The 14,838-nt window shown below is 34.0% G+C and overlaps 1 pseudogene; it reads left to right on the top strand.

Annotated features, from left to right (window-relative positions):
- The first annotated feature begins 410 nt into the window (after nt 1-410).
- Nucleotides 411-1,334, top strand: LOC141502809 (uncharacterized; annotated as a pseudogene).
- The last annotated feature ends 13,504 nt before the right edge of the window (nt 1,335-14,838 follow it).

The raw sequence follows: 14,838 nt of genomic DNA on the forward strand, positions 1-14,838 counted from the left end.
GTCTTTGCTAAAATCTAGATAAACACACACACACACACACACACACACACACACACACACACACATATATCACTTTTTTATTTGGTCACTCTGACACAACTTGGTCATTCCTTCTTTCTTTATTTTTCTTAACTTTTTAATTACATTGCACCTCTATTCCTGTTTGGGGAACAAATTAAAACCTTTGTAAAAGCTATATAGTCAAGTTAAAAAAAATCTTCATAGTTATGTTCAAAACCCTGTTTGAGAGAAACATGGAATGTCTGGCTTGAACTGGCCCAAAATAAAATGAGCAGGACCAGTAAAACAATTTGAACAATAACAACAGTATTATTAAATCCAAACTATTTGACTCAAGAACTTTGATTAATAGAATAATTAAATTTGAGTCCAGAGGAACGGCGGCAGAGGCGGCGGACTTAGGAAGATGGCTCCCTCTCCCACCAAACGTAACGATAGAACTGATGACAAATCAAAGGACCGGTCTAAAGATAAAGGGGCCACCGAAGAATCGAGTGAAAAAGTTCGTGGTAGAGACAAGGCTCGAAAAAGGCGCAGTGCCTCCAGTGATAGCAGTATCTCCAGGTCTCGCTCCAGTTCCACTTCCAGTTCTGGTTCTAGTACTAGTACTGGCTCTAGCAGTGGGTCCAGCTCTTCTTCAGCATCAAGCAGGTGAGGAAGCTCTAGTACCTCCCGAAGTTCCAGCTCCAGCAGTTCCTCTGGATCTCCCAGTCTCTCTCGAAGAAGGCATGACAATAGGAGGCGTTCCCGATCCAAATCAAAACCACCAAAAAGGGATGAAAAGGAACAGAAGAGAAGAAACCTACCAAAGTACCCATCGGAAGGCTTACTCGGAATGTGACCAAGGATCACATCATGGAAATATTTTCGACTTATGGGAAAATTAAAATGATTGATATGCCTGTGGAAAGGATGCATCCTCATCTATCCAAAGGCTATGCATACGTGGAGTTTGAAAATCCAGATGAGGCTGAAAATGCCTTAAAGCACATGGATGGAGGACAGATTGATGGTCAGGAGATAACAGCCACTGCATTGCTGGCCCCCTGGCCCAGACCCCCACCCAGGCGATTTAGCCCACCTAGAAGGATGTTGCCACCACCTCCGATGTGGCGCCGACCACCGCCACATATGAGGAGAAGGTCCCCTTCCCCTAGACGCAGATCTCCTGTCGGCCGACTGTCCCGCTCCCCAGGCCATCTGCGCCACCGCAGCCGCTGCAGCTCTAATTCTTCCCGATAAATCAAGGCAGCCATTCTCACTTTGTAACTTAAACATGATTGAACACAAACAATATTGGAGCATTTGTTCTGAGGTTGGGAAAGAGAAAAATGGGAACCAAGCACTGGCTAGAAAAGCTTTAATGTATTGGATGTCTCTTTACCCTTGAAAGCTTCTAGACAGCAAATTTGATTCGTTTCTCAGGGCTGATTTTGGCTCATAGGAATATTGAAGGTTCAGAATTGCAGCCTAAATAAAGTTCCTCTTTTTTTCTGGCCCAAACAGAAAGCTCAGTTGTTACCAACTTCTGAGAAAATCTGAAAACCAGCAGAGCCAAAGCAGGCAAAGAAAAAAAGTCAAGATGTTGAAACCCTGCCCACCCCAAAGTGGCAGTGTTGCTTGCTTTTTTTTTTTCCTTCTCCCTAAATAAATTTTTGACAGATGTGAAGACTTGATGCTTGCTTTTTGGCCAGGCCAGTTCTTTAAGAAAAGAGGACATGAGCTCATTTCATGTCCACTTTATCTCCTACTAAAAACTAGGCCAAAAATCAGTCTGCTGCTTTGATTTTTTTTTTCCTGATTTTTCAGGGCCAAAAAAACCCTAGGAAGGGTTTTTCATTTCACTCATTTACTTGTTGCTATAAATGGTTCTTTATACACATCAGTGCCCACGTCTCTCAGAAATTGGTAAGCAGGTTGTGGGCAAGTCCTTGGGTGCTGTCTCGTCAAGAAGCCAACCCTTTGAGACTATGGCCCCTTGAAAAGCTAACAGGTTAATTTTGCAAAGTGTAAATTGCATTCTTGGCTTTTATTGTACAGTCAATACTAAAAATTTCTGTGTTGAGTTTTGTATCTTTGTAGCATTTTAGATAATGTTGTGTTTGTACTTTTGTTGTGTAGAATGGAAGTAAATCATATTAAATAATCCTCAAGGATTGAAAAAAAAATTGAGTCCAGATGAATTAGAGTGAATCACTTTGCCTACCTTCTGACAGAGAAATGATATGCTCAGAATGGCATGACGTTTTCTTGATGAAACTATGCAGTCTTTGTAACACTGCTTCCTTTTTAGTACAAGCATCTTTATTTTTTAGGTTTTTGCAGGGCAAATGGGGTAAAGTGGCTTGCCCAAGGTCACACAGCTAAGTACTTATGAAGTGTCTGAGGCTGGATTTGAATTCAGGTACTGACTCCAAGACTGTTGCTTTATCCACTAAGCCACCTAGCCACCCCCAAGCATTTTTTTAATTCTCCATTCTCAAATTTTCCCCCAAAAAATCAAAATCCAGCTTATTGAACTTTAATTTTTCAGGCATTATCTTATTCCCTATTGAAAACTAGTAGAATAATTACTAATCTTTTAATACAATGCGACTTTTTCATGATTTCACTGTTACCAGTTAAGCCATCACCTATAGCATGTTTTCAGTCCCCAAGTATGTAGGTAATTTGGTTCTGGTGACACTTTCAGGAGGAAATGCTTTTTATTTTCTCCTACTATCAGGCACAGACTTTTTGCTAAATAATTTTTGTTCTATCTTTTCCAATTAAACATCTTTGATCTATTCCAAGTGAGCAAGGACAATTCTGCATTATTTAGTAGTTATTTTATTATCCCATACATTGCCCCCTTCCCCCTCTAATGGGCTTATATATTTTTTAAACTTTCTACCAAAGTAGCTGAAAAATAATATTTATTATGTTCTTAACATATCACAGTAATGTTATTTCATCCTCAGTATTTACATTTCTGATACTATTTGCACATTATTTTATTACTTACTCTCTGATAATCATTCTCCATTGCTTGGCCTTACTTGCTTCCATCAATGGTACATTTCTTAATAAAATCTAAAATTCTCTGGTGAGTCTCTAGTGCATCTGAATTGATCTCTTCAGGCAATTCTATTTTCCCATCTGGTTGAACCTGGTTTGCTTTATGTTAAGAGAATTTTATGCTTAAATATCATGCCTCTTTCCTCAGCTTAGTTCTTTTGAAATATTTTAGCCTTTCATATCTTGTCTATCTTTTTTTGTGAATCCATTGAAATCTACCTTTCCCAAGTCTAGTTTACTTGATGAATTATGCCCAGTTTTCTTGACCTCTTTTATAAACTTAAGGAGGAAATGATTATTTTCCCCCTAAAGTTTTAATAGTTTTAACCCCAGCATCTAGTCCATTCTTGCTAGTTAGTACAACAGTAAAATTTCCCCTTGTTGATTCTTCCATCTTTTGAGGTATGAATTTATCATTGTGTATATAAATACATAACACAAACATACATACATATACATACCTATACCAAAATTCTCTCTGACATGTTCTGAACTTTTCCTCCATTCTTTGATTATTAATTTTCACACAACTATGTTCTTCTCAATACAGAATATTACTTTAATATCCAACCTGATTTTCATTATCATGTTTATTTTGATTCATGTATGTTGCACTATTGTCCACTGATGAATTTCATTCTAATGAGTATCATGTATACCTCTGAGGTATATTTTATTTCTTTATACTATAAGACCTCTGATTTATTTTGCTTACTACTTAAACGTTGGACATTTGTGTTTATACATACATATATGTCTATATATGTATGTATATATATACATATATATGTGTGTATATACATGTGTATACATATATATGTTGGTGGTGTTTTGTCCTTCATTTACAAAGAAGACCAAAACTCATCACTGCAGTAGAGTCAAGTTACTGTATGACTGATCATAGCAACTGAGATAATATTATACCACAGGTCAGGTACAAATGGGTCATGTGAATATTTGGAGTGGATTCTCTACATTTGTGCTTTTTGTGTTTCTTTAGAGCTACTTCCATTTTGCTTTGTTCCTAGAGGATAACTCCTTTTTCTGATGAGGGCATTCTGTAATGATCTGCAATTCTCTCCCATTTTCAAAATTCTTAAGACCTTGAGAGTATCTTTAGAATACTTTTTCTTGTCATCGTGTTAACACTTGCCCTGTGTGAATTCTCCATGAAATAGTCTTTTTAGAAAGGGTGCATTCAGCATTTGAATAACACAGCCAGCCCATCAGAGTTGTCCTCATGGTGGTGGAGTCAAATCAACTTGGCAATTTAGTTCCAGAAAGGATCTCAGGGTCTGATATCTTATCTTTCCAGGTGATCTTTAGATCCTAAGACAATTCAAATAGCTATATGACCTGAAGCAATTCACTAAATATTTGTTTGCTTCAGTTTACTCTTTTGTAAAATGAGAAATAACACCTTCCTTTCAAAGTTGTTGTGAGAATCAAATGAGATAATAATTATACAGTGCTGACACATAGGAGACTCTATATAAATGTTAACTATCAACATCTTATTTTGCCTGGAACCAGACCATCATGTAACATCCTAGCCAATACCAAATCAGGTCACCATGTCATTTATTTACTTCCTCTTTGATACTTTCTTGGGGCACTGGCTTTATTTGCTCATATTTTTATCCCCAGTGTAACTAGTGTGTAATAAATGCCCTCCAACCTACCCCCTTCTCACATTCATAAAACCCTAGTCAGATAGCTATCTAAAACATTTTATTTGGGGGTGGTTAGGTGGCACAGTGGCACAGTCTTGGAGTCAGGAGTATCTGAGTTCAAATCTGGTCTCAGACACTTAATAATTCCTAGCTGTGTAACCTTGGGCAAGTCACTTAACCCCATTGCCTTGAAAAAATAATTATTCACCATTCAGGCATGTTGCACTAACAATACTTTTCATTTGCCCTGGATAAATTACAATTTATCTAATTTTTTTAATGGTGGCATTATCATAGAGTGTTAAACTTGGAGTCAGGAAAACTTGATTTTGAATTAAACCTCTGACTAGATATGTGACCATGGGAGAGTAATTTGATCTTGATCATCCTATATTTTTCTCCTATGCCGGATGGGAATAATAATACCTATAGTATTTATCTCATGGTATTGATATGAAGTTAACATTTAATGATAATGATAATAATAATAATAATAATAATAATAATAATAATAATAATTGTTATTATTAACTAGCATTTTATAGGGTTTGAAAGGTGCTTTAGATGATATCTTCTTTTATACTCAACATTTTATACTGACAACAACTTTGGAAGTTAGGTGTTACCATTATCCCTATTTTACATATGAGAAAACAGGGAAAGAGAAGATAAGCAATTTGTGCAACAGTGTCATAAGTGTCAGAGGTTTGATTTTAACTTAGAGATTTCTATCTCAAATGTCTGTACCATCCAGAAGCAAAGCTATAAAGCACTTGTTTGACAAATCTCAAAAAAAAAAAGATTTTTGTAATGATTATATAATCCTTTTACTGAAGAAGCTTTAGATTGTCAGTATGGTAAAGTTCAACTAAAAAATTCATCTGATTAGTCAAGATAGGATATTCATGGAGGAGAAACCCTATCAAATGATTAGTACACAAAAGACTTCAATCAGCTAGCATCCTTCAACATTTGTAAAGTTCTATTCAGGAGAAGACTTTTGCTTACTTTCTTATATTACATTCCTTACATTTTTCTTCTATATCGTTCAATAACCAACAGGCAGCAGGTTGTAGTAGGAAGAGCACTGAACTTGAGTCGGGAGAAGCCTGGGCTTCTAATTTAGTCTCATAAACTTACATGTCCCATGATCTAATGAAAATTCTTGGGCTTTAGTTTCATTCTCTGGGAACAGGAAAAGAAAAGAGTTCATATTTCTCAAGTGTTTTATGGTTTATCAAAGACTTGAAATACATGACCTAATTTGACTTTCACAGCATTGGAAGAGAGATTTTAGCAGTTTTCCTTTTTTAAAAATAGGAAATGTAATTGAAGTTAGAAAGACCTGGTTTCAAATCTTGTCTTAGACTCTGATTATCTGGGTCACCCACCCCTGGCAATCTCTTTACTTTTATCAGAAATGAAGAAATTGAGTCTGATGGCTTCTAAAATTCATTCTAACTCTATCATCTTATCAGTTTATCATCCTATGTTACCTGTGGTTATATAATTCATAGAGGTATTGTGAAGGATAAAATTAATATATTGAAAAACTTTGCAAATTTTACATTGCTATAAAATATCACAGTAATAAACTGTGGCACCATTATTTAATGGTTTGTGAGTATCTTAACTAGGTAGCAAATTCCTATAGATCAAAGGTTATTTTTCAAGCCCCTTTTCTGGAACTCTATATATCTGGAAATATCTGTCCAAAACTGTAATGAGAAGCCTGATCACCTAGTTTCATATATATATATTCATTATATATTTGCATTGTATAGTAGAGGCTTAAGAAGTTTTCAGTGCATTCATGATGCAAGTATCGATTAATTCTTTATTTTCATGTATCTATGTCTATATCTATCTATCCATCTTTTTGACCATGTTATCTCTATACCTATCTATCTATCTACCTATATGCCAGTCTGTCTACCTGTCTATCTGTTTGCCTATTTATCCGTCCGTCCATCCATCCATCTATCCATCCATCCATTCATCCATCCATCCATCCATCCATCCATCCATCCATCCATCCATCCATCCATCCGTCCATCCGTCCATTTGTCCATCCATCCATCCATTCATCCGTCTATTCATCCATCAGTCTATATATCTAGCTATCTAACTGTCTTGCTATTTAGTAATCTAGCTATCATCTAGCTATCTAGCTATTAAGCTATCACAGGGAAGGTAATATAGCGTAAGTGGAAATAGAACTAGTCTTAAGTTTTAACTCTGACTCGTACTATCTCAGGAACCTTGAGCACAGCAATGAAGTTCCCAGTGCTTTAGAAAACTCTCTAAGGCTATAAATTAAAGAGAAGTTGAAAGACAAGAGGGTAGGAGTTTCCCTGCCTGCAAATTCCTTATAGAAATGAAATCGCAGCTCCAGGATCAGTCTATAGTGGCTGGGGATCATCTTCACTTTAGATATCTAGATACAAAAGCAAATTTTCCCAGGATTTTGCATATTTGTGTTATGTTCTAAATTAATTTCCTTTTTTCCCCCAAATTTATTGTAGAACTTCCAGTTTAGAAACTGAAATGCTAGAACATAAGTAAACTTGATTTTACAGAAGGAAACTTGAGCCTGTGGTTAATTTCTGGGCTCCTGCTTACTGATTTCTTGGCTTAGTGTTTTTTTTTGTGGAATCAAACAATTTTGTTCAATATCTAAAGTAAATAAAGTCCAACACATAGAAGTGAATTTATTGAGTATATAGTGCCAAAGTAAGACTTTCACTAAAGTTTTTGATAAATAACAAATACCATGGGAGATTCAGTTAATCTGAATTGATAGGGAGAGAAATCATTTAAATCCTTTCCAAATGACTTAGATTAACTCTGGTTATTTAAATAAAAACAGGTTTAGGACTTTGACTTTTTAGTTTATGCACAGGGATTATTTTCCTGTATCTACATGGTTCCCTTATCTAATATTTATGCCATTAAGTACAGGGAAAGCAAAGAGAAATGATGGAGATTCATAAAAAAGAAAGAAAAGAATATGAAAACTTATGGGAAGAGAGAAAGTCTGAAAGTTTCTGTGACTTCTTTGAGAATCAAAAAGATTTGAATGATAGGTAATCTTTGTTTTAGAAACATCTCTGCCTGTCTCCCTCTGCCTCATTTTGATTTTTTTCAGAGCCTGCTTTCCTAAATGTTTACATAATGTCCACCCTTTTCTAATCCCCTCTTTATTTCCTGGACCCAGTTGTGCTGAACCCCTTTTCTGGAACTCTATATATCTGGAAATATTTATGTCCCATGCTGTAATGAGAAGCCTTATCATCTAGTTTCATGCCTTCAACATGAGAGGTTGCAAAGTATCATATATATCTTTTTGATACCTCTTCCTTACCTATATATTTTCATTTGAACTGAATTCTCAGAAACAGAGTAGTTTTTGACCTCCAACTCAATGAAGTAGGAGTGCAATGAAACAGGCATAAAATGAATATCCAAAGTCCAAACTGACTTCATGCAAAATCATCATTGACAGAATCCTCCTTGAGAGATTGAGATTTTGCTGATGCATTTGGTTGATTATTTCTCTCCTTTCTTACCCTTTCCAATCTTTATTATCCACGTACCTGGAATATTTCATCCAGTAAACATTAAGCAAATTCTTGACATGTTTCTGGGTTGCATGCTATGTCTGGGGAAATAGGAAAAAGAGCAAACAAATAAGAGAACCTGCCCTAACTCTCAAGGAATTTGAGATTGGTGGGAAAGGTGAAGAGGAAAAGGAAAGAATGAGGAAATACACACACATATACCCATTCTCACATACATACCTAATACATATACAAATTCAAATAAACATAGACATATGTATATATTTACACCTATTTGTATATGTATATGCATATATATGTATATGTATATGTATATATATACATATACATATATACATATATATATATGTATCTGTATGTGTATATTTCCTCTACCATTTCAGTTCAGAAACTTCTCAATATATATGGTATGAAAGTAATGTACTTTGCAAAGAATTACATGCAACAGGTACACACATGTATATTCACATGTATGTATTTCACAAAATACCTGCACACATGTATTAGGCACTTTTGCACAGAGACAGCCTTTGCACAACATGCATATAGGTTATGTTTATAAGCATGCATTAATGTGTATTCACGTGGTTGTCTAAATACATTTATATATTCATGCACTTATATTTATAGATTTGTATGACAAATTAAAAGTAATATTTTGTGGGAAGGATTAACAACTTGGAAAATTAAGAAAGGCCTTCTGCAGAAGATGGCACTTGAATTTAGTCTTGAAGAGAACTAGGAATTCCAAGAACTAGTGATAAAGTGGGAAAGTATTACAGATATCAGTTACAACCTGTAAAAATTTAAAATTAGAACATGGAGTTAGAATATGCATGTTTTCTATAGGGATTGTACTTGCCTAAGTCAAAGTTTCTGATTTGGGGTCTTAAGGGATCTTTTGTTTGGCATACATTGATAAACAAGTCATGTTTCTTTTAGTCTTCCTGACCCATCTTTTGCTCTGTGGAAGCCTTAGAACCTACCTCATAGAGCTATTTTATGAGAATCAAAAGATAGTATTTGTAAAGGACCTCGGATAGGACCTTTTCTAACTTTAATACTCAAAATAATTGCAACAAAGTTGCATTAGAACATGAAATGGATTTGGAACAAGGAGAAATATAGTTTACATTCCATTTCTGACTAAACTTTTAAGAATGCGCAAGTCATTTAACCATTCTGCCTCTCAATTCCTCTTCTGTCAAAGGAGAATAATATCTATGCCACCAGTCTGGAAGAATGCTATAACACTGTGTACAAAATAAATATGCACTTGCTGAATTGGGTGCTAACAATTTAGGGCACTCTAGCATTTCCATAAAGTGTTGGGTTATATTAAAAGGGTGTCCTAAAATCTTAGTGCAGTTTTAAGCCTTTTAAGATATTAAAGTATAAAACTGCAGTATGTTTTTTTAGTATATCCTGATTAAAGCATTAAAGATTGTGGAGAATATTGCATATGTTATCTCATTTCAGTCTCATGACAAGATAATGCAATTTCCTAAAAAATAACTGACTATGGAGTTAGAGGACCTTTATCTAAGTCTTTTTTTTGACAAGTAATAGATGTATACCTTTTATACCCTTCTTTGTCCTCATTTTCCTCATCTGAAAAGCAGGAAGTTGGATTATATAGATGATCTCTGAAGTTGCTTGTGATTTAAGTACCACAGGCATTGTTATTCCTATTTTATTTTACAGATGAAAATGCTGAAGCCCCAAGTGATTCATTCATATCAGCTTAGGTGATTTGATTATACTGCTAGTTATTATTAAAAAGGCAGAATTTGAACATACCTTAATTTCTTTATCTTCCAATATAGTGTTTCTTTATTATAATGAACTTGGTCTGTCCAAATAGTTATCTAATAACTTGGTTTATACTTTCCCAAACTTCCAGCCATTATAGGTATTATTCAAATGATCTGAGTTCTTGTTAAGACTTAAATAGGTCCATTTTTACATTAAAAAAGCACATCTTTCCCTAATATATATATATATATATATATATATATATATATATATATATATATATATAGTATAAAAGTAATGTACTTTTTAAACTTAATGTGATTTACTCCTCATTTAAGAAAATTCCATTTTAATGTGTTTTATTTTTCCTATTCCCCTCTTACAGTATCCCAAGGAATTAATAAAATGAAGTATAATGTGAAGGAACTGCTCTTTGGATTACAATTCCAAAGGCTAGAATTGATGTAATGCAAATTTATGAGGGCTTCTGGGGACTCCCAGACAAGGGGATTTGAGTCTGTCCTCTCATCTTAGTCAGTTTTTCAGTTTTTATTTAATTAATCTTGTGCCCATTGACTGCATGGGGGGCAACTGCATTCTTCTGTGTGCCATGGTATGAAGTCTCTAATGTGACTCATCAAGTCTACTGAGAATATATATATATATATATATATATATATATATATATATATATATGTATATATATATATATATATATATATATATATATATATAATTGAAGCAAAAACAGGTTGATATTTTTAAGCTAATGAGCCACTGATTAGCATCCAACTAGCTGCAGCTAGCAAGATATGTGCCCTTCCAGTGATTTATCTTGATTAACATAATATACAATTCCTTCTTATCTTTGAAGATATCCTTCTCAGTCAACATTGGAAAGTAATTCCTTTGATGCAATTTATGGGCATGAGGCAAGCATAATTTATAAATAAGTGAAAAACATGAGAAATTCCTTTTCTGTAGAATACAGCATATTCCTAAAAACAGGAGGCCCAGGTAAAAGACCATTGAAAGAACAAAGATTAGAGTGAAAGAATTTGTGGCTGTAGTTCTGATTATAAGGGTAAATTACTTCAGTTCCCTGGATCTTAATTTCTTTATAAGACTTGGACTAGGGGGCCTGTAAAGGTCTGTTCCCACTAAATAAATTCCAGAAAGTTCTGAAACCCCTTTATTGAATAAACCAGTTTCTCTCTGAGCAACTGTTTATGAAATAGATATGTGATATTAGTATAGTATATTCTGAATTAAGTTAAAAATCTTCATCAAAATAAGCTGGCATCTCTTCAACTTTCAGAATTCTAGACCTCTTTTAAGAGAGATTTTACCCATTTAAGCAGGGTTAGAAATTCAATTTTCTTTCTCTCTGACCATTGTTTTATCTAATGTCTCTAGTTTTAATGAATGTGTTACATTCTGACCTTTTGTTCTTAAAAAATACAGTTCTTGTTTTTAATTATTATTACCTCTGCTCTTAAATATGACAACTTTCTTAATGTTAAGATTAATTGATTTGTGAGGTGGCAACACATTCAGTTTGTGTCAGGTTATGATCTAAAGCCAAGATTTCCTTTTTTCTTATGCCACTAGACTAATTTGTCTCTCTTTTCAGTGGGAAAAGTTGAGAATTTGGAACCAGAGACTCTGCTATTTTTTTTCCTGAATAACTAGACCAGTCTACTAACTTCACTGGGCTTCAGTTTCTTATCTATAAAATGAGAGTATTGAAAACTTTCTCAGATGTCTTACAAATGTAAATCCATAATATGAGTGACTTCCTTTATTCAAATATCTGAGATAAGAATAAACAAATCCTGATTCAAGTCTGGAAATTTTTCCTACTAGAATAGGTGGAATGGATGCTTCTTTCAGAGACAAGAATGCTTTGAACACATTAAGTTCCAGGGTATTATTAATAAAATAACTAACATTTAAGAATGCCTCAAGGGAACAAGCAAAGCTATTGCTAATGTATCTGGCCCATTTAGTAAATCACTATCATATACCTATTCTGAGGTAAACATATTATTGAGAAGTAGGGAGTAGATTGTGACAGGATCATATGATTCTAGCTATTGAATTGGAAGGAAACAATTTTGTCATTCACCATCTGTTTTCTATAACAAAGCCTATAAAAATACTTTGTACAAGATTACAAGCATAATAAATCAATGCTGTTTCCAAAGGTGAATAACATGTTTCATGGTCACACCAGCAGATGTTAGCTATTCTAAATAATAGTAGCCTATCTTTTTCAAATAAAATATAAAAAGAACCTCAAAATAACTCTTCTTATGCTAGATATCAAGATAAATGAACACTTTTAGTATTATAGCTATAAATTTATAAGGGAACTGAAATTTTCCATCTCCCTCATTTTGCAGTTGATGAACAGAATCCCGAAGAAGTTAGCAGAGTGTTGTGTGGTTATTCAGAGAGAAACTAGCAGACTAGATAGGTAAGTCCAGGTTCACTGGCTCCAAATTCACCAACTTTCTCACTGTTCAATAATTTTTCATTTTTTTTTCTGCTTAAGAAAATAATTTTTCCTAGCAGAATAAAAATCATCTGATTTAATCCACAGGCAGAAAGTTGAAAAAGGTATATGAAGATCAAAGATGAAATGCAGTGCCATATCCTTAAATTCTCATCTTCTACTAGAAAGTACATCTCAAGGTTTGTGGGGAAGGAACAATGTTGAACTTTATTAGTATGCTATAGTAGAGTGAGCATGAGATTTGGAATCAGAACATCTGCTTTCATGTTTTATTTCTTTCACTTTTAAATTCATTGAGCTTGGGCTATTCTCTTAGACACTTTTTGGCTGCCACTTTTCAGTGTGGAGCTCCTTTATTGAGTTTACTTTTCGATAAATATCAGATTCTAACTGATGTCACATTTATACCAAAAAAAATTAATAAGCATTTCATGAATTGGTTTACTGTTTTGTTGACTTCCTGACATAAGAAAATGTTGATAATGCAAAGTAAATTGTGTCTCAGCAGTTGTTAAATCCCTGTATTACTTAACATTGCTCAAGTTCAGCAAAAATGTCATAAAAGCCTCAGGGAATGAAATCATCATCAGCATAGAATATATAGTGACTGGGGAATGAAGAAGTAAGAAGAAAAGCAGGAAGAAGAAGACAAAGGAGAAAGAAAGAGAAGAAAAGAAGGAGGACAAGGAAGATGAGGAGGAGGACAAGGAGGACTAGAAGGACTAGGAGGACTAGGAGGGCTAGGAGCACTAGGAGAAGGACAAGAAGGACAAGGAAGACAATGATAAAATTAATAACTGGTATTTATATAGTACTCTAAGATTAATAAAATACATTAGCTATCTTTTTTTTGAGTCTTACAGAGTCCACTAAAGGCTCCAAAAGTTTTTCAGGCAATTTATAATTGCTAATTTTTGAGAATAAATTTTTAAGGAGATATTGGATACATACTTGTCAAGCATGTTATAGTGAGGATTCCTTTATGGGGGGGTATGGGTTAGGCTAGATGTTTGCTGAGGTACCTTCAAACAAAACCTTCACACAGTAGAAATGAGTAGCTATTCCAATTCTGTGAGACTCATTTTCTGGAAATGTAAAGTGTAAATAACAATATATGAACTATCTTTTCCTTAGATTGGATTTCCTTCAATTGAATGTTTGATAATAACCTATAATTGCTGATATATATATATATATATATATATATGCATATATATGGCACTTAAAAGATTGCAAAGCACTTTACATATATTATCTCATTTGATTCTAAAAATTCTGTGAGATCTGAGTTATCTCCATTTTATAAAGGAGGAAACTGAAGATGAGAAAGATGAAATAATTTGCACAGAATCACATAGCCAAGTCTATGAGTTATCTCAATGTAAATGTTATAATAGTGATACTAATACTACCAAGGCCACTGCCACTACTACTACCACTATCACTACTACTGCTAGTATGATTACTACTTTTAACACTACTGTAAAAACTATGATTTAGTTTGCTAGCATTTATATAATGATTTTAGACATGAAAATAAATTTACAAGTATTATCTAATTTTATCCTCAACAATCATGGAAAAATGTGCTATTATCATCCTTATTTTTACAGATCAGAATACTGAGCCAATGAAAGCCTAAGTTATTTTTCCAGGCTCATACAACTACTAAGTGTATTAGGCCAGATTTGAAATTAGGTCTTCCATGACTCCAGGTCCAGTCATGTAATTTTTTTTTTGCCTCATAGTATAAGCAATTATTATGTTTGTGTGGACTGCAGAATTTTTTGTTGTCCTTAGGGAATAGAATAAAATCACATTCAAATCTCTTCTCTGTTTTTACAGCTGTGTTATATCTTCTGCCTTGTTGAAAATTTATTAAATGACATAATACTCTGCTATATATCTGAAAATTATAGGATATTGATGTAGCTGAATAGAGCATCTTGAAGGGAATCAACAAAATCTTGTGATCTCAGATGTCTCGCTAACCAAGTTCCTATTGCTGCTTGAACTGTCACTGTTGTAATGTGGTTCCATGAATTTAAATAACCATGCTGTTTGGCTTTGTGTGTGTAGTTTTCTCCAAAATGTAAGCTCCTTGAAGGCAGTGTTGTTTAATTTTTGACTTTGTATCTCAGTGCTTTTCAAAGTAACAAGGGGCATATTGTGACATAACAGTCACTTAATAAGTGGTTGTTGAAGTGAATTAGTCAACTAACAATCATTTATT

Source organism: Macrotis lagotis, chromosome X (genome assembly GCF_037893015.1).
Source record: "Macrotis lagotis isolate mMagLag1 chromosome X, bilby.v1.9.chrom.fasta, whole genome shotgun sequence".
In the NCBI taxonomy this organism is placed as follows: domain Eukaryota; kingdom Metazoa; phylum Chordata; class Mammalia; order Peramelemorphia; family Peramelidae; genus Macrotis; species Macrotis lagotis.